The 25401-nt window shown below is 40.1% G+C and overlaps 1 protein-coding gene and 1 non-coding gene across 6 annotated transcripts in view; one reads left to right on the top strand and one right to left on the bottom strand.

The window, feature by feature from the left end:
• Window positions 1-25401, top strand: part of LOC149202693 (uncharacterized) — a 199256-nt gene that overhangs the window by 122895 nt on the left and 50960 nt on the right. The window lies entirely within an intron of this gene.
• On the bottom strand, window positions 12553-12660 carry LOC149202694 (U6 spliceosomal RNA). The gene has a single exon (XR_016254048.1). It is a non-coding gene; the product is annotated as a U6 spliceosomal RNA (small nuclear RNA).

The raw sequence follows: 25401 nt of genomic DNA, 5'->3' as shown, positions 1-25401 counted from the left end.
CCTACCTTGGAGCCCAGCTTCAAAATAGTTAAGGGAAGGTTACATCTAGATTAGGCATTTAACTAAAAATAACCAAGATCTCTGCATCACACTGGTCATAACTTTGCATATCATTCAGGTTAGTCAATCATCTTAAGCAGCGGGTGTCCATCTGGTCATTTGGTTCCAGTTTATTATAAGAAAGAATTTGTGACTCCATTAAGGAACTCGTCTCATACTTTAAAAATCTAATCTAATCAATAATCTTGCTCGAATTTAACTAATTGGCTAGGCCACTCATCCATGTCTCCCAAACAAGTTGGTTTCCATCTTGTTTTGCTTCATCTCATTCCATAGGGACTACCCCCCATAGTCTGCTGTTGGGAGACAACTAGAACGGAGTGGGCGGGGATCAGAGTGACAACCCCTGTCCTAAGCATTGTGGCGGTGCCTGTACAATCCGGGCGACAACAAGATCCTAAACTCAATTTGAGCATAAGTTACATAAAGGTTCCTAACATTGGTTAATGCTCCATTGATAAGCATAACACATCGAGGAAGGGATTGCTAATTGTTGAAGTGATTTGACAATTGGCTAAGTTGTTGCATTGCTCTCTAATAAGAATATTAACACATTGTTTTCCTTGTGAGTTTCATAATCTAAGAGATTATAATTCTGCGCTAAATAACTCACTCATAAAAGCACTTGAGTTCCATCTTGAATAATCTAAGTAATCTCAAAAGTCAAATATGTTCTTTGAATGATTGATCTAAATTGGTTATTTAAAAGGAACATTGGATTTGGGCATCTTCACATTTATTGTTATTTCACAATCACTTGTTTCTTTACATTAGCATTAGAGATCTAATTGATATACATAGTATCTAATTGGCATTGCTAATGGTATTAAAAGAGCATTTATCATTTAAATTGTTCTTCTCTTGAGAAATTGTCTATTGAGTGCCTTGGGTAATTGTTCTAAGTGACATTGAGGATAAGTGCCGTCTCTTATTGCCATTATTGTCATTGGATCCATTGTTCATGGTTAAATTGAATATCTATTGTGGATGATAAGATATCTAATTTTATCTTTGGCATATTGGTAATGTGTTGGTTATAATCTTGAATAAGAATTTATCTTATCTTGTTTATCATTTGAGCAATTTGTCTATTGGTTACATTTTCTCGCACCATTGAGTTTAAGCACTTTCTCTTGTGGTTGAGATTGCCATTCATTTACTGTTAAGTACTCTGTTGTCATAGCTAAAGATCATTTGTAACTAAGTACTTAAGGAACATTAAGTAATCTCACCTTAGAGAGCATTCAATCACTTTGCATTTGCATTTTATGCATAGTCTTGCACTAATAAATTTACCTCCAAGCCTAAGCTTGGTTGATAGAAAGATAGGGCCACCCTTCTTCTTGTAGCTTGTGAAGGATAGACCCTCTCTAGTGGTTAACACAGTGACCTTGTAGTCGTTAGAGCCATAGTCTCTGCAGAGCTGAAGGCATTGGGTAGTTAGATTTCAAGGGGAGGTATCGCTAACCAAGCCATTGCTTGCTTCGCCTTGACTTCTCTCTACAACTTACTTTAGAGACTAGCCTCAAAACAACTAAGGATTAAGGGATACACCTAGTTAGGCATTTAACTAAAATAAAGCAAGATCTTGCACCTTACCTAGGTTGTAGGACTTGCATAACATATAGGTTAGCAAAGCATCTCCAAGCAGCAACTGTTAATTCGGTCATTTGGTGTATAATTGATATAAAGCAAGTATTTGACTCCATAAGGCACCGGTCTCACACAATAATCTAATCTAATCTCTAAAACTTGCTAAATCAACCAACTGGCTAGGCCATTCAGTTGCGTCTCTTGGATTTGTTGGTTGCCAACAAATCTTACATTCTCACATTCCATAGGGACTTCCCCACATAGCTTGCTTTTGGGAGACAGCTAAAACAGAGAGGGCATGGATCAGAGTGACAACCCCCACCCTGAGTCGTCGTCGCATCGTGCCTATACAATTTGAGCGACAATAGTGGGCATCAAAATTAGCCATGATGGGTTTCTTGTTGTGTTATGTGGAGAGATCATGCTTAGGAAGGGCTTCCAACTAATTAACATATTATGCAATTCTAATTCCTCATCATAAAGTCAAAATGATCCTTACCTTAGGGCATAAGGAAACAAGTAATAACTTTTATTGAATCAAATAAACATTTTTGAGATGTTTGTTAAGCCTAAAGACATCTCCAATGTTAATATTTGAAACCCCTCCTATACACTACAAAAGAAACACTCTATCAATCACCTAAGTCACTAAACACTCAACAAAATCTCTTAGAACATGATCTGAAATTGTCTGAAATATTTGGCCTACCTGAGGAACTTTTCGGCCTTTCTGAGATAGCACAGAAACTAGTTTGGAGATCCTTCTATTGTATAAGGGAGAGCGAAGGACTTGAGATATTCTCTTAAATAACTCGACCCCCTAAAGGTATGTCCTGATTTTTTTATGCATTTGAATAAGCTTTGTTTTATAGTTTACTTCTGCGGCTAGGGTATCTACTCCAAGGCACTTAGACTTGCGATTAAGGGTTCCTTCTTGGGCAGAATGTTTCAGAAACGAAAAGCAAATGCAATCTTCATTAGGGAACTCCCTTAAGGTTGCAGACCTATGCATTAGGGTACATCTTATCTGAAGCTTGAAGGGCTGTCTCTTCGCATAAATAATTTAGAACAATCAGTCCTAATTCTCTGCGTCATAAATTGCTAAGGTGGTAAAACATTTCTGGCCTAAACTTGTGGTTCCAAGGAGAATTTGTCTTGGGTACAAGTAGCAGTATAAAAATACATATAACCTGTAACTTTGTTGTCGTATGACATTCTTCATTGACAAGGACAATAACATGATTGACTGTTAGCTTTTATGTGATGCAACCTTGACATAGTGATCATCTACGGTTGTCAATATATGACAACAATTCTCACCGTAATCTCATTGTGTATCATTGAGTATTTTCAAGGAATAAATGCACTAAGACAACCATTGACTTTTTTTGTGATTTGGTTCTATATATACTTGGCATAAATAAGATTTGACAATAGCATCTATTATCCTTTGTAATCTTGCATACTATAGTGATCCTATCTATCAACAGGGCGTCGAGGCGTCCTTCCGGTTGCAGCAGGATATTAAGTTGTAGTAGTGTCCTATAGGTTGTAGCCTGTAAATCAGGGGGTTGTGTTCTCCTTCAGTTGTAGCTAAAAACTTGATGTAATTATTTTCTTTTAAAAGGGAGAAGACAATTACTAAGAAGCGTTTGGTGGTTTTTGACCTGGAGGGGGTTTTCCACCTAAAAATCTTGTGTCTACTGTCTCTATCTTTCTGTATTGTTGTATGGTATTGTTTACTGGTTTTGCTATATGATACTAAATAGTGATAATATCGCTGAAGATTAACTAATGCTCTGAAAATGATTAGTAAAGTGCTAATTGCTAAGAAATAGTAAAATATTGATTCACCCCCCTTTCAGTGTTTCCAACATTGATCTCATCCATTGACCTCATAAATCTCAGCCCTTGATCAATAAGGTTAGGTTTTCCTACTCTAATGAGAGACAAAAAGGGAAAAGGCAAGGTAGACTCCATTCTTTCTTTGATGTGCATTTTGGAGAAGCGAAAGGAGGAAGCACACACTGGCTGAGCAGGAGGAAGCGCACAACAAGGAGGTGTACGTTGGCTGAGCAGGAGGCAACACACAACAAAGAGAATCTACAAATCCAAGTTGGGCAGCTGAGTTCTTGGTACACAGATTTAGGAATTGAGTAGTGTGGCAGGCGAAGATTCCAGGCTATTTCTGCGTGGAGTATTTGTGGAGAGCTGAGAGAGGGATTCTCAGCAAATTTTCTGGTTTATTTTAGAGCTGGTTTCAGCTTGTTTCCTCTGGCAAATATCGCTGTCTTTTGGCCCAAGTTTTAAGGTCTCAGACAGCTTAAATCTCAGGTCATATTTCTGCAAAACAGTCACATAATTTTCAGACATTCCAGCAACAGTTTGGAGCAGGTGATTCAGAACAAAATTTGTGAATATCAGGCTGTCTGAAGGTGCAGTCCAATGGCTGGAATAGAGCTACCTGTGTCTTGCTGATTTCTGAGGTGAAGTCTGTTAGGCAGCGCGAATTTTGAGGCAGATTTTCCAGAAGACTTCAAGCACAAGCAGAAGGGAAGAGAAAGAGTACCCTAAGTGTGTTTGTAAGTTGTAATTAATTTCCTGCGAATCAAATATTAAATCCTCCTTAAACTGGTTTTCCCCTTGTCGGCTTTTCCAGGGTCATTGGTGTTGATTTGGGGTAGCATCGGATGTGCTCTAGCCACGAAAATTGGTGGAGAGGCTAAGGCACATGAGATTTCCAATACCTAGAAAGGGTTCGGGCAGATTCTAAACATTTTGGGAGATATTAAAATAATTAATATTTTTAATGGAGTCCCTAAGTCTAAACTTAGGGAAATTAAAATATTAATGTGAATTAATATAAAACTATATTAGAATGGTCCAAAAGTCATGGATCAAGCAAGATCTAATCTTAGCCGTTGATTAGGGACTTAATCTCGACCGTTGATCTGTCAACGAGAAAAATATAAGAGGAGGCTTGAGGGTCACTTGGAGAATACACCAAAGTGATCAGTCATTCTATTCTCTAGAGTGGGGTTTGCTAAGAGAGATAAAATCAGTGATTAGAGTTGCAGCTGAGGGACAGTGAATACAGAAACAGAGAGACAGAGATAGCACCGGGAGGATCAGTGCAGTAGCCAGAGAGAGGGACGCAGAAGCAGCCAAGGGTTCACGCAGAGCCAGCCAGGGCTCACGCAGAGGCAGCTAGGAGCTGCGCAGTGCTTTAGAGGGCCAGCGTGGGTGACGCAGAGGGCCAGAAGGCTGACACAGTGCCTCCAGAGGCTGACGCAGTGCCTCCAGAGGCTGACGCAAGACAAGCCAGAGTGACGCTGGGCTAACGTTGGGCCAGAGAGAGGCTGACGCTAGGGTTTCGTGGGGCAGATTGGAGCTGTGGAGCTGTTGGAGTGTATATCCGGGGTTTCAGCCGGAATATTTTCTTTCGAGTAGAGAGGTACTACTGCCGAGATTTTTCTCTGTTGGGTAAGTCGAATTTGGAACCCAGATTGTATTCTGAATCAAACCCTCAGATAGTTGCAACGGTTTTCCCGCATTGGGTTTTTCCGGGTACATTAGTCCAAAAATAACGGTGTCACTTGTGTTCTTGTTTCTATTTCCTTTAGTTGATGATCTGTAATGTGTTGAGCATGTAATTGTATTTATTTCCAGTATTTACATGGTAAATAACTTGTTAATTAACAGAACAAGTAGGTAGGAATAAATCAATAAAGTGCATGAAGGGTTTCTAACGTGTCAGACTTAGAAATTCCAACATGGTATCAGAGCGTGGTTGTAGATCATAGGAGAACTGAGGACATCAGCCGAACAGAGCAGCAGCAGCAAAAAGCAGCTGTCTTGAGTGACAAAAGCTATTCCTAGCAGAGTAGCAGCAAGGAAGGGGTGACGCAGTGCCTGCGTCATCAAGATTGAGCCAGGAAGAGGCAGCGCAGAGGCTGAGGGAGGCAAAGGCAGGCTCATGCAGAGGCCAGGAGGGCTGACACAGTTGGCTGAGGAGGCTGATTTGCCAGTGCCGGGATTGTGCAGAGCCTAGGAGCTCTAACCTTCAGGTTGCTAGGGTTTAGAGGCTATGGGTAAGTTACACAGTGGAGTTGGTGGGATACTCTAGTCAGAACAGTACCTAACAAGGCAAGACCAAGGAGGAGGGAGTTGCCACCGAGGGTTTCTAGCCGAGAAATCCGGATCAGTGGTGCAGCTGCACAGACGATCAGAGAAGGAGCATCTCGACATTGGCAGAAGGATTTCCAGGAGGGAAATTGAGGCTCAGAGGGAGTCACATCGAAAACTTCTAGAAGAGAAGTAGAGGAGCAACGAGATGGTAGTGAACGGGGTAAGAGACCAGGACAGGCTGGACAGAGCCTCAAACTTCGTAGTCTGGAAGGCCAGAGTCTTATCTGTTCTAGATAGAAATCGTGTCAAGCACTTATCGTTGAGGACGATAGCTATCCCAGTTGACCCAGCTAATAACGAAAAGTACGAGGAGGCAATGGCGAGGGCCAAGAGCATCATCCTTGATGGGGTCAAGGACCATGTAGTACCACATATTGCCGAAAAGGAAACGACACATGAGATGTGGGAGGCCCTAAAGGAATTGTACTAGCATACTTCTGTGCAGAGAAGGATGTTACTAGAAAATCAGTTGTAGTCATACTAGATGAAGAAGGGAGAGCAGATCAAACTCTTCCTCGGTCGATTGAAGGAGATCCGAGATCAGCTGACTTCCATAGGGGCCACGCCAGATCCAGAATTGATGGCGAGAACAACCTTGAACGCAGTCTCAGAATATTGGGAGGTGTTTTTCTAGAGCATACTGGGCAGGGCGACCCTTTTGGATTGGGAGGAAATGTGAGTTGCTCTTTGCCAAGAAGAGATTAGAAGGCTAAGCAAGACTGGAAGCAACGACAAGGGGATCATAATCAAGAAAGAGGAAGAGGAGGATGTTGCCCTAGCATCTAAGGGAAAGCAAGAAAAACGGAAGAAGAAGGACCTCTCCAAGGTCAAATGCTTCAACCGTGGGGCGCTGGGTCACTATGCGACTTGATGTCCAAGGAAGAAGAGTAAGGGAGAGGCCTCCGAGACCAAGGCAACGCTAGCAAGGGCAGAGAAGGAAGTGGAGACAGACGATAATTGTGCCATGAATGCACACACACCACTTGAGCGAAAGTGGGGAGACATCGAGCTGTAGTCAGACGGATTACAGGCGATAAGGCGCAGGATCCTCGAGGTACCCAGCCTCTTGGATTAGACCTTGCTACGGGAGCCCCGAAGATGAGTAGCAGGACTGGCGGATGTCGGTAGAGACAGATGTGGATGGAGCGACAAAAGGGAGCTACAGTGTAGGATTCCCAGGACAATGCGAGGCTAGCAGGCTGCAACAGTGCGAGAGGCACGAGAGTGTTGCACCAGTGCAGGATGGCACGGAGAGGTGTGCAACGGTGCGAGATGCATGGAGTTGTTGCAGCAGCGCAGAAGTCAGAGAGGGAGGACTTATCAGTGATAGAGGGAGCTTCAGCATCAAGAGTGTTTCTAGCCTGACGGAGATGTTAGAGTTGGGAGATCAATTACTTACTTCTCAGTAACTGAGTTGCAGTGCAGCAGTTAGCAGTGGTAGTGCTATGGGCAACACGATGCAACATGATGAGAGGGGATGTAGTGCAGATGTAACAGTGGCAGTGGTAGGGCCATAGGTAGCAGCACAAATACAGAGGGAGTTGCAGTACGGATGTAGCAGTGGCAGTGGTAGGGCCATGGGTAACAGTACAGGATGCAACAATGCAGAGGATGTTGCGCAGCAGGCCTAGCATCAGCACAGGGACCGATGCCAAATGATCAAAGTGATGCTCAATGAGGAGTATTACTAGAGCACAGTCCTCGCTAAGAGGGCGTGTTGATTTGGGTTAGCATCAGATGTGCTCTAGCCACGAAAATTGGTGGAGAGGATAATGCACATGAGATCTCCAATACCCAGAAAGGGTTTGGGCAGATTCTAAACAGTTTGGGAGATATTAAAATAATTAATATTTTTAATGGAGTCCCTAAGTCTAAACTTAGGGAAATTAAAATATTAATGTGAATTAATATAAAACTGTGTTAGAATGGTCTAAAAGTCATGGATCAAGCCAGATTTAATCTTAGCCGTTGATTAGGGACTTAATCTCGACCGTTGATCTGTCAATGAGAAAAGTATAAGAGGAGGTTTGAGGGTCACTTGGAGAACACACTAGAGTGATCAGTGATTCTATTCTCTAGAGCGGGGTTTTGCTAAGAGAGATAGAATTAGTGATCAGAGGTATAGCTGAGGGGCAGTGAATACAGAAACAGAGAGGCAGAGATAGCACTGGGAGGATCAACGCAGTAGTCGGAGAGAGGGACGCAGAAGCAACCAAGGGTTCACGCAGAGCCAGCCAGGGCTCACGCAGAGGCAACCAGGAGCTGCGTAGTGCTTCAGAGGGCCAGCGTAGGTGACGCAGAGGGCCAAAAGGCTGACGCAGTGCCTCCAGATGCTGATGCAGGCCAAGCCGGAGTGACGTTGGGCCAGAGAGAGGCTGACGCAGTCCCTATAGGCTGACGCTGGGGTTTCGTGGGGCAGATTGGAGTTGTGGAGCTGTTGGAGTGTTTATCCGGGGTTTCAGCCGGAATATCTTCTTCCGAGTAGAGAGGTATTACTGCCGAGATTTTTCTCTGTTGGGTAAGCCGGATTTGGCACCCAGATTGTATTCTGAAACTGCTTAATAAATCAAACCCTCAGATAGCTGCACTAGTTTTCACACATTGGGTTTTTCGAGGACATTAGTCCAAAAACAACAGTGTCACTTGTTTGCTTGTTTCTATTTCCTTCAGTTGATGATCTGTAATGTGTTGAGCATTTAATTGTATTTATTTCCAGTATTTACATGGTAAATAACTTGTTAATTAACAGAACAAGTAGGTAGGAATAAATCAGTAAAGTGCATGAAGGGTTTCTAACGTGTCAGACTTAGAAATTCCAACAATTGGACCAAAAATAAATGTGTCATGTGATGAATGCTTGCATTTATTTTCTTGTATTAGCTAAAAATTCAAAAAACTGGTAGAGTAGCCTTAAATGTTTCAAGTTCAATGTATGTATTTAAATGTCAGCCATATGTCGTTGTGGGTTGTTGCCATTAAATTACATACAAAACTGTGAAACTGGGTTGGGGCTACAATAGTTAAAATTTCTACATCAAAAGACAAAAGAGATGCCAAAAATATCCCTAGCAAGTGATTTCTATGATTGGCATTGCACAAGTAGGAACTTGAAAATTGAAAGGACTTGCAAATAATGATAATGTTACAGTGCTTGTAGGTTTTGGTAGCACTCAACTTTATCAACATCAATGTCTCAAAGAGATAAAATCTCTTTGTACACCCTGCACTAGATATGAAGGTCATGGTTGAGACAAAAGGAAAATTTAAGGCATAGGCAAATGCCACAAGATTCAATTGCAAATACAAATGTTAACTTGGAAAAGGGGTATTATGCAGTACCTCTAGGAGGTGTTGATTTGGTACTAGAGTTGTTGCAAATGTTAGGTACTTATGTTACAAACCCGCAAAAACATTTATCAAATTCAATTCACACAATAAAATATATAATTTGTATGGGTTCTAACCACCTCCCACCAAACTTATTTCATCACATCAAATGGAAAATTGATTTATAATGGGGCCTTGATAGATATCATTGAATCCTATCAGTCCAAGACTCTACTAGCTGAACTCATATGTTCGAAAAGTGTAGAGATACAAGAAATTTTTGAGAAACATAAACAAGTTCTCTAAGCTCCACCCATGAAGGTGCCACCAAAAACGAAGAATTGAACATGTTATAGAAGTAAAACCAGACTCGATGGTAGTTAACAGTGAGCCATATCGATATCCACATCACCATAATACAAAAATTGAAATGTTGATTCAAGACCTCCTAAGATGTAGAGTCGTCATCACAAGAGGTTGAAGTCCCTATGTTGCCCCTATCATTCTAGTTTCAAAAAAGGGATGGATCCTTCATGTTATGTATAAACTGTCGAGTGTTGAAAAAAATCGTAATAAGTGATAAATTTCTCATTCCATTCATAGATGGAACGCTTCATGAATTACACGGAACCAAATTCTTTTTCAAACTAGACCTAAGATCAGGTTAGTATATATTGATGTACAACTAGAAGATATTACAAAGACAACTTTCCAAAGTCATGAGGGACATTATGAGTTTAAGGTGATGCCATTTGGTTTGAATAATGCTAAAATAACTTTTCATGCTGCCAAGAATGAACTTTTCTTATCTATATATGAAAGTTTGTACTTGTATTTTTTGATGAGGATTAAACAAAATCAGACTAAATAATAAATTTCTTGTTCATAGATGAAATATTTGATGGCTTACGCAAAGCCAAATAATTTTTGAAATTAGAGCTAAGATCGGGTTAATAATAGATTCATGTATTGTTGAATCTTGTGATAGCTTTGGAAGGTCTTCTGCATTGGCTTGGTGCCTTAACATGTAGAAGGTGATTTATTACCTCTTTAGGTGCTTGCTTGGTGGAGTAAGTAATTTATGTCTTCTTTCCTAAGTCTAACTCTAAGTTATCGAAAATGTCCCTCCAAAACCACAGAAACGGGTACGATACGACACGGAAACGACATGGAAACGACACGAAAACGTTTTAGTTTTTGGAAATGCAGGATCCTATTTCTAAAACGTTTCCATTTTTTTGGAAACGCAGAATCCTATTTCTGAAATGTTTCGGGCATTTTTAAGGGTTTTGGATCCATTTCCAGAGTTTCCTGACTTGGATATGAGACATGGTTGAATACCATGTCTCATATGACTTTATTTGATGAGGAGGCACCAATAATTGCATCTTCAAGTGGACATGGCAGCAATGCTCCCTCTCATAGAGAGGATCCAAGTGATGATGTGGATCTTAAATTTTAATTACATGGATGAAGACATATTTGATGATATGTAAATGTAATTTATGATGATGTTTTAAACTTTTGAACAGTGAACATTGAATCCCATAATATGTCATATGATAGTAGACTGCCAGTGATAGTTCATTTTGTAATTTGCACTATGTAGTGTGCATATAGCATTATAAATTATGGTGATGATGTTGATGATTGAAATTGGAAACAAAAACTTGATGATATGTTGAATGTTATGATAATCACTAATGATGATGACAATGTTTATGCTGAATTGATGATGATAATCTGTTTATGTGGATTTCATGATGATGATTATGTGTTTTTAAATATAGAATCTAGATTCTAAAAGATGAATGGTGATATGAAAGTTTTATTTTGTTGTGTGTGTGTGTGTGTGTGTGTGTATATATATATATATATATATATCGTTTCCTTGCCGTATCGTATCCATATTTTTTGAAAATTTGCAGTATCCGTTTCAAACCTCGTTCCCGTATCTGTTTCAGTGGAACTTAGGTCTAACTTAGGAAAAGTGCAATAATTAAAGTCAATTAATTACTGTGGACTATTAAGTCATTTTTTAAGGCTAAATCATTTAATTATTTAAGTGACTTAGAAATAATCTCAACCATTGATCTCTAAGATCTTCTAGAAGGGAGATTAGGGTTAGGGATTTGGGCTTAAGGAAGATTATAAAAGAAGCCTAACAAAGAGGTGAATATACAAGAGAGAGGAGACACAACAAGAGAGCAAATTTCTCTAGTTTGAGTGGCTCAATAGATTGAAGTGCAGAGGAGAAGTATAGGAGGATTTGATGGCATATCCAAGGGGCCGAGTTATGGAGATTGTAGGGCCAAGTTGCTGAAGAGAAAGAGAGGTTGATTTAATTGGAGAAGCTAATTTGCTGGAGGCCAAATTTCTTGGGGAACAGTGGCAACTTGTAGGGAAGGCGCAAGGCTGATTTCCTAGCAAATTTATTGGGCTGAATTTCTCCAGGTCGAATTCATCTAGTGGTTCGAGTTACAGGTTCTAGCAATTATATTTTTCCTTGTAAATCTCTATGGGTTGAAAACCTTGATTTTCCAGATGAATAAATGATGGAGAATTGTTGTGGTTGAATTATTTATCTGTTGCAATGTGTGATTGGTCTCTCTGAAGTTTTTATTTCTGTTGCATATATTTCCAGAGGTTAAAATACAAGTGATTTTATTTTTTAGTAATTCAAAAATTATTTTGTTAATTAAATAAATTGTTGGGAATAAATAATTGCTGTGAGAAAATAACTTTGGGTTGGTATTAGGAGATTTTACATGTACAACTGGAAGATATTGCAAAGACAACTTCCAAACTCATGAGGGATGTAGTGAGTTAAGGTGATGCCATTTGGTTTGACTAATGCTCAAATAGCTTTTCAAACTACCAAGAATTAACTTTTCTCATCTATATACGAATGTTTGTACTTGTATTTTTTTGACAATATTCTTAATTTTAGAAAAACTTGGAAGGAACACCTCAAACACATTGAGCAGGTTGTAACTGTCCTTGAAGAAAATATTTTTTTTTCTAAGATGTTATAATGTATATTTGAAAGAGAAGAAGTTGAATACTTAGGGCACATAATATCAAAAGGAGTCAAGGTAGACCCAAATAAAGTCAAAGTTATTACAAAATGGTCAAAATGTGTCTAAAATTCAAATTGAGATGAATTTTGAGGTTTAGTGGATACTACAAAAGATTTATAAAAATTATGCACCTTTTTTCTTACTGAGGAAAATCTGGGTAGATTGACTTGAAGGGATCACATCCCATCGACTAAACTTACAGAGCCTAGCCCCGAAGGTGTTGAGGAAAATTGACCTCATGACCTCCCACTGGCGAGGTGCTTTAGCAGTGGCAGCTTGACCTATTAAGCTAACCCTCGAGGCTTAAAATTTGGACCATTACTCGATTTGTGTGTGGCATCCTTGTGCAAGGGCCATGTTAAACTTCTCTGTATCATTCCAATTTTATCGGATGTCTTCGAAGAGAAAAGATTATGGACTTCTTATAGTGCCATAGTCAAACATCTTAAATAAAAATTATTTTCAATGGAATGAAAAAGACGAACAGTGCTTTTGAAGTGACGAGAAAGTTAATTTATCTACTCCCATCTTGGCTACTCTAAATTTCTCAAAACCCTTTGGAGTAGAGTATGATGCTTTAGGTGTCAAAGCTGGCATTGTATTAATGCAAGAAGGGTGTCTGATAGCATTTGATGTTGAAATATGTACTAGCTATGGTCAGCATCTTTCATCTAAAATATAAAGGAGAATTCAATTGTTTAGCACCTCAAGTTGGCTCATAATTAGACCCTCAAGTCATCTCATTGCAAGTATGACAAAATGTCCCTACTAGGGCTAATAAGCCCCCATATCACCACTATATATTGGGCATCGTTCTTCATTATTTCGACCAACACAAAAAGCATCATTCAATTTGCAATTCAAGGGTATTCGACCTTCATTACAGGAGTGTGAAGAAGAAGACTTCAAGCATATTTTGACCTTTGTTTGGTTCGTTTCAAAAGGCTCGTGCTACAGTGACAAGGGAACATTTGTCACCTTTGTTTTGACACATCTTTTGGGCCGAAAAAGTGAAGAGACTGTTGAAGTTTCTAAGTTTACTTAGTTAGAAACCCTCCATGCACTTTATCTGATTTATTCCTACCTACTTGTTCCATTACTTAACAAGTTATTTACAATGTAAATACTGAAAATAAATACTAGTGCATGCTCAACATATTACAGATCATCAAATGAAGGAAACAGAAACAATCACACCACATGACACCGTTATTTTTGGACCAATGTCCCCGAAAAAACCCAATGTGGGAAAACCGGTGCAACTATCTGCGGGTTTTCTTATTAAGCAATATCAGGGTTCAATCTAGGTGCCAAAACCGGCCTACCCAACAGAGAATTTCCTTGGCAGTAATACCTCGCAGTTTGAGACAAATATCTAGGCTAAAACCCTGGAAACACCTTCCGGCTGCTCCTCAGCTCCAATCTGCCCCAAAAACCCCAACGTCTGCCTTTCTGGACTACGTCAACCCCTCTTTGCCCAACGTTGGCCCTACGTCACCCCGAACGGGTCTGCGTCAGCCTTAGGAGGCCCTGTGTCAGCTCTCTGGCCCTCTGCGTCAGCAACGCTAGCCTCTCTGAGGCTCTGCGCAACTCTCGGCTACCTCTACGTGGCACTGCGTGAGCTCTGGCTGGCTCTGCGTCACTCTCCTCGGCTACTGCGTTGCTCTCCCGGCACTATCTCTGCCTCTCTGTCTCTCTGTACTCAATGCCCCTCAACTGCAACTCCCAATCTCTTAGCTAACCCCACTCTAGAGAATAGAATGACTGATCACTTTGTTGTATTCTCCAAGTGACCCTCAAACCTCTTCTTATACTTTTTCTGTTGACATATCAACGGCCGAGATTAAGTCCCTAATCAACGGCTAAGATTAGATCTGGCTTGATCCATGTCTTTTGGACCATTCTAACACAATTTCATATTAATACACATTAATATTTTATTTTCCCTAAGTTTAGACTTAGGGACTCCATTAAAAATATTAATTATTTTAATATCTCCTGAACTGTTTAGAATCTGCCCAAACCCTTTCTGGGTATTGGAGATGTCATGTGCCCCAACCTCTCCACCAAATTTCGTGGCTAGAGCACATCCGATGCTACCCCAAATCAACAGAGACAAGCTCACTCTCCTTGATGACACGTTTCAGAAGTTCACTGAAGTGTCTTTGGTATATTTTCTCCTTAATTTGTTGGCAACCACAGTAAGAACTTCGACCCTCCTTTACAGTGACTACAAGCTTGTTCTTCGACCTTCTTATGTAGAGTGTTTGATTAAACAGAAGCAGATTCTCTCTCTCATTTTGAGCAGACTTTGATTAAGAATGTTGTTGTTGATTATCATGACCTTGTTGGAACATTTGATGTATTGTTGAAGGACATAATCTCTCTCTCATAAGGAAAGTTCTTCGGTTTTCCCCTGAGTGGGTTTTGCCCTGACTATGAGCCTAAATCTTAGTGTCTTGTCTCTTGTTTTTATCTACTGTTCATTGTCTATTGTGATCTTTTATCTACTGCTCTTATTGAAGAATCATTGGTTGAAGTTTTTCATGTGTATCTACTTGTTGATAAAAGAAGAAAGAAGTAATTATCAGTAGAAGTAGCTATCAGATTGTGAAAAGCTATTCTAGTCTCCTCTCTACTAGAATTTCAACATGGTATCAGAGTTGTTGTAAAGGAAAAGAGCAGAGAGATCATCTTAAGGAGCACTTGAAACACACTTGAAGATCATCTTGAAGAGCATTTGAAAGTTTTTGAGGTTTTGTCCTACACTTTCACCATGAATTCCTCATTCATGAAGACTAAAAGTAAGCTTGAAGGAGCTACTAACTACAGGGCGTGGAAGGCAAGAGTTGAGATCATTCTTGAAAGGAACAAGGTCTTGGGAATTGTCACAGGTAAAGTCATTGAACCATCTGATCAAGCAGGAAAGGAAAAGTATCATGAATATGATATTTTGGCAAGAAGTATTTTGTTGGATTCTGTTAGGGATCACTTGATTCCTTATATTGCTGAACACAAGTCTGCTAAGGCTATCTATGATGCTATCATTGGATTGTATACAATCAACAATGTGAATCAATCTATCAATCTAAGAGGTGAGCTTTGAAACATCAATATGACAAAGACTAACACTATAGCATCATATCTTGTCAAAATATCTCAAATTAGAGACCAACTCAAAGTTACTGATGAAGAAGTTTGTGATAAGGAATTAGTAGTTGTTTCTTTGGGTGGTCTCCCTAGATCTTGGGACTCATTTGCTTCAGGTTTAGTGCAAGAGAGAAAGCTCCAACCTTGACAAGTTATGGACAACATGCACTCAAGAAGAGTCAACACTCTACTCTAGAGGAGAAATTGAATAATCAAGTGTAGAAGCATTTGTAACTCATGTGAAGGGAAACAAGAAGCAGAAACCAAATTTTGGCAAATTCCAAAGAAGTGCCGGTAAAAGACAAGGTCCTAAATTTGCTTCAAGAAAGGATTCTACCTCTCGTAGAACATCTCCTCCTCCCTCTCCAGATAGAAGAGATGAAAGAGATAGAAGGGGTGGAAGAGATAAAGGAGATCTATGCAATATTCAATGCTTTCATTGTCAAGTGTATGGTCATTATCAAACTCAATGTCCTTATAGGAATTGAAGAGATGACTATGAAAGGGATGATGATCGTAAAAGAAGTAGAAGTCATCATGCATCTGTTGCTGATCTAGATGAGCCATCTTCAAAAAGAAGGCATGGGAGAAATGATTCTGAATCAAAACACTCATTCTATCATAATGAGGATGCTATTAAAAAATGACAAGTGTTGACATATTGCTGGGCTTATGAATTGATTAATAAAAGATCTAACATTTTGATGTTAAGGCTGATTAGCAGGTTGAATCCTATAAGGACTCAAGACCAAGAGGGAGCTGTCATGAGCTCAAAAGATAAGTATCTCATGTTTCTTTTATTGTTTTTATCATTACTAACATTGTTATGGTTTATAAACCCTAGGTAGGTCTTGGAGATGAAAAATGAACCTAGATCTTAGAACTAATTTTGTTCGAAACCCTGACTTCTCATTGATGATGTTAATAATGATGCGGATTCGTAATGATCTGGATTCGTAATCTCATTGTTGATTTTGATGATAATGATATTGACTTGTTGATAAATGATGATTCCTTGATGATGTGAACACCTTGATTGATGCTGATGAAAACTCTTTGATGATGTGGATGATGATATGAACTCCTTAAGGATATTGATAAATAATGTGTAGTGATGTGTACTCCTTATTAATGATGATAAGTACTCTTTGCTGACTATGATAACATGATTGAAATCCTTACTATTTGATCTAAATGATGATAATGATGTTGATGATGATAATATGGACTCTTTGATAACATAAGCTTATTGATGACATGAACTCGTTGATGACATGTACTCGTTGATGATGGATTGGACTAGATTCTTTGATGATGATATTAATATGGATTCCTAGATAATATAAGATGATATGTACTACTCGTGTGGACCCTTTGGTGATATGAACTCATTGATGATGACTCAATGATGATGATGATGATTTGATAGTGATGACTCAACAGGAAAAGTATAAAATGGAGGCTTGGGGTTCATTTGAAAACACACACGAAGAGAACGAACTGATCTAGAGTTCTACTTCTGGGGCTAGGAAGCTGAGAAATTCGAACTAAGTGATCATTCAACAGTAGAGGGGTAGTGAGAATCCGGGAGAAGTACTTTCTGAAGAAAACTAACAGAGAGGCAGTGAAGTAGCCGGGAGAGATGACGCTATGCCAGTCTGGGCTCATGTAGCCTTGACGCAAATCTAGAAAGGACAATGTAGAGGGGAAAGCTGTCTGTCATGCAGAAGCCGGAATTGCAGGAACAACCAGGATAGTCGACGCAGAGGGCAGGAGAGGTGACGTAGGGCTGACGCAGAGCCTGAAAAGCTGACGCAGGGCCTACATAGGGCCAACGCAGAAGTAGCCAAGGTTAGCCAGTCTTGTTGTCGGATCAACGAGAATTCTATCGAGTGAAGTGAGGTAAAACTCACTCAGATTTTCCACCAGTATTTTCTCTGTAAAGGATTGCTAGATGAGCATCCTAGATTTGTATTCAGATATTTCTCCTGCATAATAATAAACCCTCAAAATTGCTGCATCGATTTTCCCGCATTGGGTTTTTCCGGGGACTATTGTGTCCAAAAATAAGTGTCCTATGTATCTTGTTCTTTGCTTTGTTTTCTGTTTCATGAGATCAAATATTTAATTAGTGTAGGTTGCAGAAATAATTTGCTTCAGCATTCAGAAGAATAACTTGATTAATGTAATTTAAAAATCAAGTAGGTGAAGTAGATTCAGATCTGTTGCAGTAGGGGTTTTTTTAGTGTAGGAATTTTCACATCATACACCCTAGACTACTTCATCAAGGCTTATATCATAACAACTTTCATTACATTTAGGGTTTCAATGTTTCTTCCAAAGGTATGACATACCCTACTATAACATATAACAAACCCTAGAAATAATTCAAAGAAATATAGATCTACAAAGTATCTAACAACTTTTATAATTCATATGTTCAACTTCCCACTAGGGTTTCATACAAACCCTAGATTTCATACATTAGATTTAACAATCAAAACCAATCACAGCTCAGTGAACAACATGACTAGCTTCCACTAGGGTTTTTTGCAAACCCTAGATTTTTTTAGTCAAACATCAATCACAACTAAAACTCAGATTTCAACAAACTTACACAAATCTCAAATTATCACATTGTCATCATACATCAGAGATTTTCACTTCTACTAAGGTTTAACTCCAAAACCCTAGATTTCACAAATACTATCATCCTAGAGAAACAAACTTCGACTAGGGCTTAGTTCCAAACCCTAGGACTCATGACCATCAACAATTAGGTCAACTCATATATCTAGGATTCCATCATCATGCACAAGCATATCACAACATGTGTTAGTCAAACCCAACTATACAAATATCAATAAGAGTTAGACATATAACAGACTTGATCAGACCAGGGTTTGATCAGACAAACACACACATCCCAAGGAAATCATTTCTAAGACATTATAAGGGTCTTGCTTATACATTCTACCAAACCCTAATGATTTAGGGTTTCAACACAAAATATAGCAAATCCTAATTTATCAATACTTCAAAGGTTCAGGATTTCAGATATTACCCTTCAACCCTAACAAGTTAGGGTTTCCATAACCATACCAAAACACCAAACAAGACATCATCAAAGCATCAATCAGTTACTGTAGATCTCATCAAATCATCAGGCATTTTCTTTCAACGATAACCCTAAGAAGATTAGGGTTTCACACATAATCATCGACATACCCTTAAGTTAGGGTTTTTCACAATGAGCCTTTCTAGGGTTCCACAAGAGAAATCAGAGATATGAGGAGGGTAGATTTATCTAATGATGAATCACCCAATCAAGAATCTTTAAGATTCAAGAGAGCTAGACAAAAAGATGTTAGTAATAGTTTATCAAGAATGAATATGGAGAGAGAAAAACTTGTAATTCAAAACATACCTCTTGTTTCTTAACAAACCTTGTAATTCCAATGCTTTGTCTTGTGAAGCCTTCTTCCATGTTCCTTGAGTATTCAACAAGTCTTTTCTAAACAAAAATATGACTAGAAATGTGATTAGTATTTAATATAAACAAAATTAGATAAGTAAGAGACACCGAATATAAAAGACAATACAAGGAGTAAGATACTTATCTTTGGAAGTTGGTAAGGGCTCCTTCCAAGCTTGAGGGATGCAAGGGATAGAGTCCCTAAGAGTTCCTAGCAAATAGGTCTTTGACTTTGGGTCCTTCCATCATGTTCTTCTTTGGTGAAACTTCTTTGGCAAAGTTTGCTTGATCCCTGTCCCTTCTTTCTTGGCCCTTTAGAATTCTTTGATTTCCTTGGAGACTTCTTCACTTTTCCTTTTACTAGATCCAAGACTTTTCGAGGATGAGATCTATCCTCTTCTTCCAAGCATTGTAATTGAATGATTCTTCTAATTTGTTCTCTTCCTTTATTGTGTTAGACATTGTCCTTGAAGATAGTAAGCTTCTTTCCTTATAAGGTCTCCTTATATGATCCTTTAATCGACTTCTTGAGGTTCCTTAGATTACTTTCAATAGATCCTTAAACTATATTTTTTCTCCTATAGTATTGAATCCCATTCTTATCATAGAGGGAGCAAATCATTTCCTTCAAGGCAATGATGTGATCTTCAATTATCTTTGGCCTTAGCACTGAAACCATGTTGATAAATCAATGCTAGTAGGATTAGGGTTAGATTTCTCTATCTTGATAATTACTTGTGAATTATGTTGGCTTCTTTTACTTATTTGATATATTATCTTTCATCAAGCAATTACCAAATTATGTGTGCATGTAGATCACAAAAACACAAGACACAAGATGTAGGCATTTTGGTAGGGAAAAACCCCTATCTAGGGGAAAATAAAGTGAAAATTCTTCTTTCAATAGTTTTCCTTGAGACTCTTCAACATAGCCAAAAACCTCCTCCACACTAAGCCAACCTCTCCTTCTTCGATCCAACCTTCGGCCTAGCAGTGGTAACACTTCGACCCTAGCAACTTCGACTTGGCAACTTCCGACATCAACAACAACTTCGACCCTAACAAATTCGACTTGGCATTTTCCGGCATCAATACATTTGATGCTAGCAACTTCGAGTTGGCAGCTTCTGGCATCAACAACAACTTCGACCCTAGCAACTTCAACTTGGCAGCTTCCGACATCAATAGCAACTGTCTTTGAAGAGGAGGCTTCAATCTCCCAAACTAGCCCACACGAGAGAGAGAGAGAGAGAGAGAGAGAGAGAGAGAGAGAGAGAGAGACACCAAAACTTCGATTTTCTTCTTCCCTCCCTCCGTGACCAAACTCGCACTCCCTTTAGACTCTTCCTTCAATTTCACTTTTTTTCCCAGCTTCCAAATATCGAACTATGTGTGAGAGAGTGAGATGCTCAAATGAAGTCGAACTGGCTTGTATATATAGCCTTCCAATGAGGTCGAATTGCCTTCCTTGATCTTCTTGAGGCCAACTTGGTTTGGAGGTTACATAATTCATTTTTAACTCAAATAATTCTTTTTACATTGTCTGAATGCCCAAGAAGGGTCTCATAAAATATACAATGACTCTAATGACTCTTTATTAATCCTAGGAGCCCACAATGGGGACTTTGACTAATAGAATGACGACCCAAGCATGAAACCCATGCTTTAATAAGTCATTATAACAATAATAAAAATTCTTTTGACAAATACATTTTATGAAGATCGAACCTAGTTACATTTTTAACAGTAATTTTTGTGTAAGAGGGCGCTGTTTTTGAGGCATGATTCTGGTGATACCTTTGACACAATGGACTACATCTGATGAATGATTTGAAAACGTTGCAAGACTCTGATGTTGACTTGGTTGATTCACTGATTGTTTCATTTGCTGAAGCCCTATTTTTATCTGATGAATTTGATTATGGTCTGCTAGATTCTACTATGGCTGTTGATGCTTGCTTTTGTGAGAAGCCACTACTAAGGTCTACTTTTGTCTGCTAATAGCTGCTAATGTTTGCTTCCAAGAGAAGTCCTGGCTGAAGATGAATGGATAATTAAATGTTGTTGGGATCCATCATAGCTACATTTCTGATGATGAACTGGTTGTTGATGTTTATGTGAAGAAATTGGAATAAATGAGAATCATTCTCTTAGTGAGAGGGAACACTGAATACATAGTATCAGGGATAGACCATCTCCTGAAGTCTGTGTGACGAGAGACATTGTTGTCTGAGAGATGTATTGATGTTTCCTCCTGTAGGCTGTGTGTCGAGAGACATTGTTTCTTAGGAGATGTATTGATGATTCTTCCTGTAGGCTGTGCTGAGAGACATTGTTGTCTAGGAGATGTATTGATGATTCCTCCTGTAGGCTATGTGCCGAGAGACATTGTTGTCTGAGAGATGTAGTGATGATTCCTCCTGTAGGCTGTGGGCCGAGAGACATTGTTGTCCGAGAGATGTATTGTTGATTCCTCCTGTAGGTTGTGTGCCGAGAGACATTGTTGTGCAGGAGATGTATTGATGATTCCTCCTATAGGCTGTATGCCGAGAGACATTGTTGTCCAGGAGATGTGTTGATGATTCCTCCTGTAGGTTGTGTCGAGAGACATTGTTGTCCGGGAGATGTGTTGATGATTCCTCCTGTAGGCTGTGTGCCGAGAGACATTGTTGTCCGGGAGATGTGTTGATGATTCCTCCTGTAGGTTGTGTGCTGAGAGACATTGTTGTCCGGGAGATATCTTGATGATTCCTCGTGTAGGTTGTGTGCCGAGAGACATTGTGGTCCAAGGGATGTGTTGACGATTCCTCCTGTAGGCTGTGTGCCGAGAGACATTGTTGTTCGGGAGATGCATTGAGATGGATGCTAGTATCTTTCCTTATGTTGAGATCGAGAGAGAGAAACTTGGATTGTGTCCTCTTCCTTAGGCTATGAGCAGAGAGACCTATGGATTGGTCGGGAAGATGAATCTTAAGAGAGAATGAAAAACTACCTCCCTAGCTAAGAGGCAGTGTTGAAATATGAGCTAGCTATGGTCCTCATTTTTCATATAAAATATAAAGGAGAATTCAATTGTTTAGCACCTCAAGTCGGCTCATTTCTAGCCCTCAAGTTGGCTCATTGCAAGTATGACAAGTCGGCTCTACTAGGGCTAATTAGCCGCCATACAACCACTATATATTGGGTATCATTCTTCATCATTTCGACCAACACAAGAAGCATCATTCGGTCTATAATTCAAGGGTATTCGACCTTCATTACATGAGTGTGAAGAAGAAGAGTTGGTGGGACACTGTTGCTGTAGGTGCAGAACAGTGTCTGTGGAGACAGAGCTAAGGTAGAGGGAGTCACTGTCTTGACAGATTTCTAGCCAAAGAAATCTAGATCCGGGTTGCAGTAGCAAAGGAGGATTGGAGAGGAGTGATTTGACATTTGGCCGGAGGATTTCCGTGAAGGAAATCAGGACTCAGAGGGAGTTTAGAGGAGCTTGTTCCTTAGAGGGTTTCTTGTGCCAAAGAAATCCAGTTCCAAGTCTTGCTGGATTAGCAGTAGGAGAGGGAGAAGAGAACCAGTCCTATTTTTGAGCAGAGATGGCGGTCAATTGATTAAGGGATCAAGACAGATTGGATGGAGCATCCGATTTTGTCATCTGGAAGGCCAGGATCCTGGCAATCTTAGACAAACATCGCATCAAGGACTATGCCTTGAAAGTAGTTGTTGTTCCGGTCGACGCTGATCCATTAAAGAAGTACGAGGCGACCCAGGCGAAGGCCAAGTGCATGATCCTAGACAGGTCAAATATCATGTAGTACCACACATTGCTGAGAAGGAAACAACAAGGGAGATGTGGGAGGCGCTGACCACCTTGTACTAGGGCACTTCTGTCCGACAGAAGATGCTATTAGAAAATCAGTTGAGATAGTACCAGACGCAGAAGGGAGAAGAGATCGATCCCTTCCTCCTTAGGTTGCAAGGGATTAGAGACCAGTTGACTTTTGTGGGGTCTAAACCAGATCTTGAGTTCATGGTTAGGACTGCCCTGAATGCAGTCACCGAGGACTGGGAGACATTTGTCCAAAGTATCTTGGGCAGAACGACTCTCCCTAGTTGGGAGGAGATGTGGGAAACTCTTCAACAAGAAGAGATCAAGAGGTTGACCAAGGTGGGGGGTAGTGGCAAAGGAGCCCAGGTCAAGAAGGAGGAGGAGGAGGATGCAGCTCTCACATCATCGGGACAGCGAGGGAAACAGAAGCAGAAGAAGAAGGATATTTCCATGGTAAAATGCTTCAAGTGTGGGGAATTTGGACACTATGCCACTTAGCGCCCTTGGAAGAAGGGCAAGGAGGAAGCTTCTGAATCGAAGGTTGCTCTAGCGAACGCTGACAGGGAAGGCGAGGATGATGATTGTGCCATGAGTGCTCATGCGCCTTTGGAGAAGAGGTGGGGCGACATGGAGTTGTAGTCGAGAGGACTGCATGTTGGGTAGGATCCTTGAGGTGCTCAAACTCTTGGATCACATACGGCTACGGGAGCCCTTAATGACAGTAGCAGAATGACGGGTGTCGGTTGGAGCAAGGTGTGATGGAGCGACAGTGGCAGAGCTAGAATGCCAAAGTCTGAGGCAACACAGTGGATGTTGTAGTAGTGCGAGAGGCACAAAGCAGTTTGCAGCAACGCTGTAGCAACAAAGGTAGCTTCAGCATCACGAGGTATCCATACTGACTAACATGTCAGTGTTTGGGTGAGTTTTTCAGTTGCTTACTTCTCAGCAATTGAGTTGCAGTGCAGCAGTTAGCAGTGGCAGTGCTATGGGTAGCATGAGGCAACATTTTGAGAGGGAGTTGCAGTACAGATGTAGCAGTGACAGTGGCATAGTCATGGGCAGCAGTACAGGATGCAGCAGTGCAGTAGATGAAGGGCAGCAGGCCTAGCATCATTAGCGCAAAGGATCAATGCAGTGGATCAGTGTAATACTTCTATTTGAGAAGTATTGCTAGAGCACATTCCTCGCTAAGAGGGAGTGTTGATTTTGGGTAGCATCGGATGTGCTCTAGCTCCAAAATTTTGTGGAGGGGCTAGAACACATGAGATCTTCAAAACCTATAAATCGTTTGGAGAAATTCCACTCGGATGAGGAGTTATTGAAATAATTAATATTTTTAATGGGTTCCTAAGTTTAAACTCAGGAAAATAAAAATATTAATGGGTATTAATAAGAATATGGGTGAGAAACTTCTAAGTGACGAGGATCAAGTCTGTTTTAATCTTAGCCGTTGATTAGGGACTTAATCTCGGTCATCGATTCATCCACAGGAAAAGTATAAGAGGAGGCTTGAGAGTCAGTTGGAGATACACTTGAGAGATCAATCAGTTCGATTTTTCTGGGGCGAGGTTTGCTGAGAAAATCGAACAAGTGATCTGTTGCAGTGAGAGGGGCAGTTCGGCAGAGGGACTTCAGTCCAAGGCCGAGAATACATAACAGAGAGGCAGAGAAGCACTAGGAGAGCTTTGACGTAGTGACGCAGAGGGAGAGATCTGACGCAGTGACGCAGAGGGAGAGCTCTGACGCAGTGTCGCAGTAACGCAACGCTTAGAGGAGGTTACGCAGTTCCAACGCAGAGCTTGGAGCAGCCATCACTGCCCAGCACTGGGAACAACGCAATCACCTGTGGGGTTTATTCATCTATCTCTGGATAGAGGTACTTCTGCCGGGTTTATTCTTTGTTGGGTGAGCTGGATTTGGCATCCTAGTTGTATTTAGAAATCTGCTTAATAATACAAACCCTCTATATGCTGCACCGATTTTCCTGCATTGGGTTTTTCCGGGGACGATTGTCCAAAAATAACAGTGCCCCTTGTGTATTTGTCTCGTTCTATTTTAGTTCATGATCTGTATTTATGTGTAGTCTGCAATAGTGTTTTCATCATTATTTAAATAATTAAATAACTTGTTGAATGTAAAAACAAGTAGGAGATGATAAACCAGTGATTGCAGTAAGATTTTTGATGTGTAGATTTAGAAATTTTCATAGCCTTATCATACTTGCTAAGCCTTGTTCTTAGAAAGAGTTATCCTCTATAAGCCTATTTTGTCACCTTGCTCCTTAAACTTAGCATATTCTTTAGGTGACCTAACTAAAAGGAAGCCTCCCTAGTGGTGAAAGTTCACAAAAAGTAGGAGGTAGTGGTTGTGGTGACAGTGGGCCATTCCTCATTGTTGCCCCTTGTTCTAGTTTCTTACCTTGTGAGCTCCCCTCACAAGGCTTGCTAGATTTTGAGGCAACATGGCACAAATAGGAGGCTTTGATGATGGTAGCATTCCGTGATTTCCATACTATACACCTTCCATCTTCGGGTTGATTGCTATTTGTCACCTGTATTGGTTCCTTGTTTTCCTCATTATTGAGCAGGGGCTTAAAAACTTTGCCCTAAGAGGTTGATGCAACAAAGAGCAAGGAAAAGCATGTTGAAAGTTGATGACTAAAAAGTTTCCTGCAATCCCAACCTGGTTTTAATTTCACAATATCA

The sequence above is a fragment of the Pinus tabuliformis genome, chromosome 2_1 (assembly GCF_031772625.1).
Source record: "Pinus tabuliformis cultivar Carrire ecotype Pingquan chromosome 2_1, CPIR1, whole genome shotgun sequence".
NCBI lineage: Eukaryota > Viridiplantae > Streptophyta > Pinopsida > Pinales > Pinaceae > Pinus > Pinus tabuliformis.
This window is presented reverse-complemented; position numbering and strand designations above follow the sequence as displayed.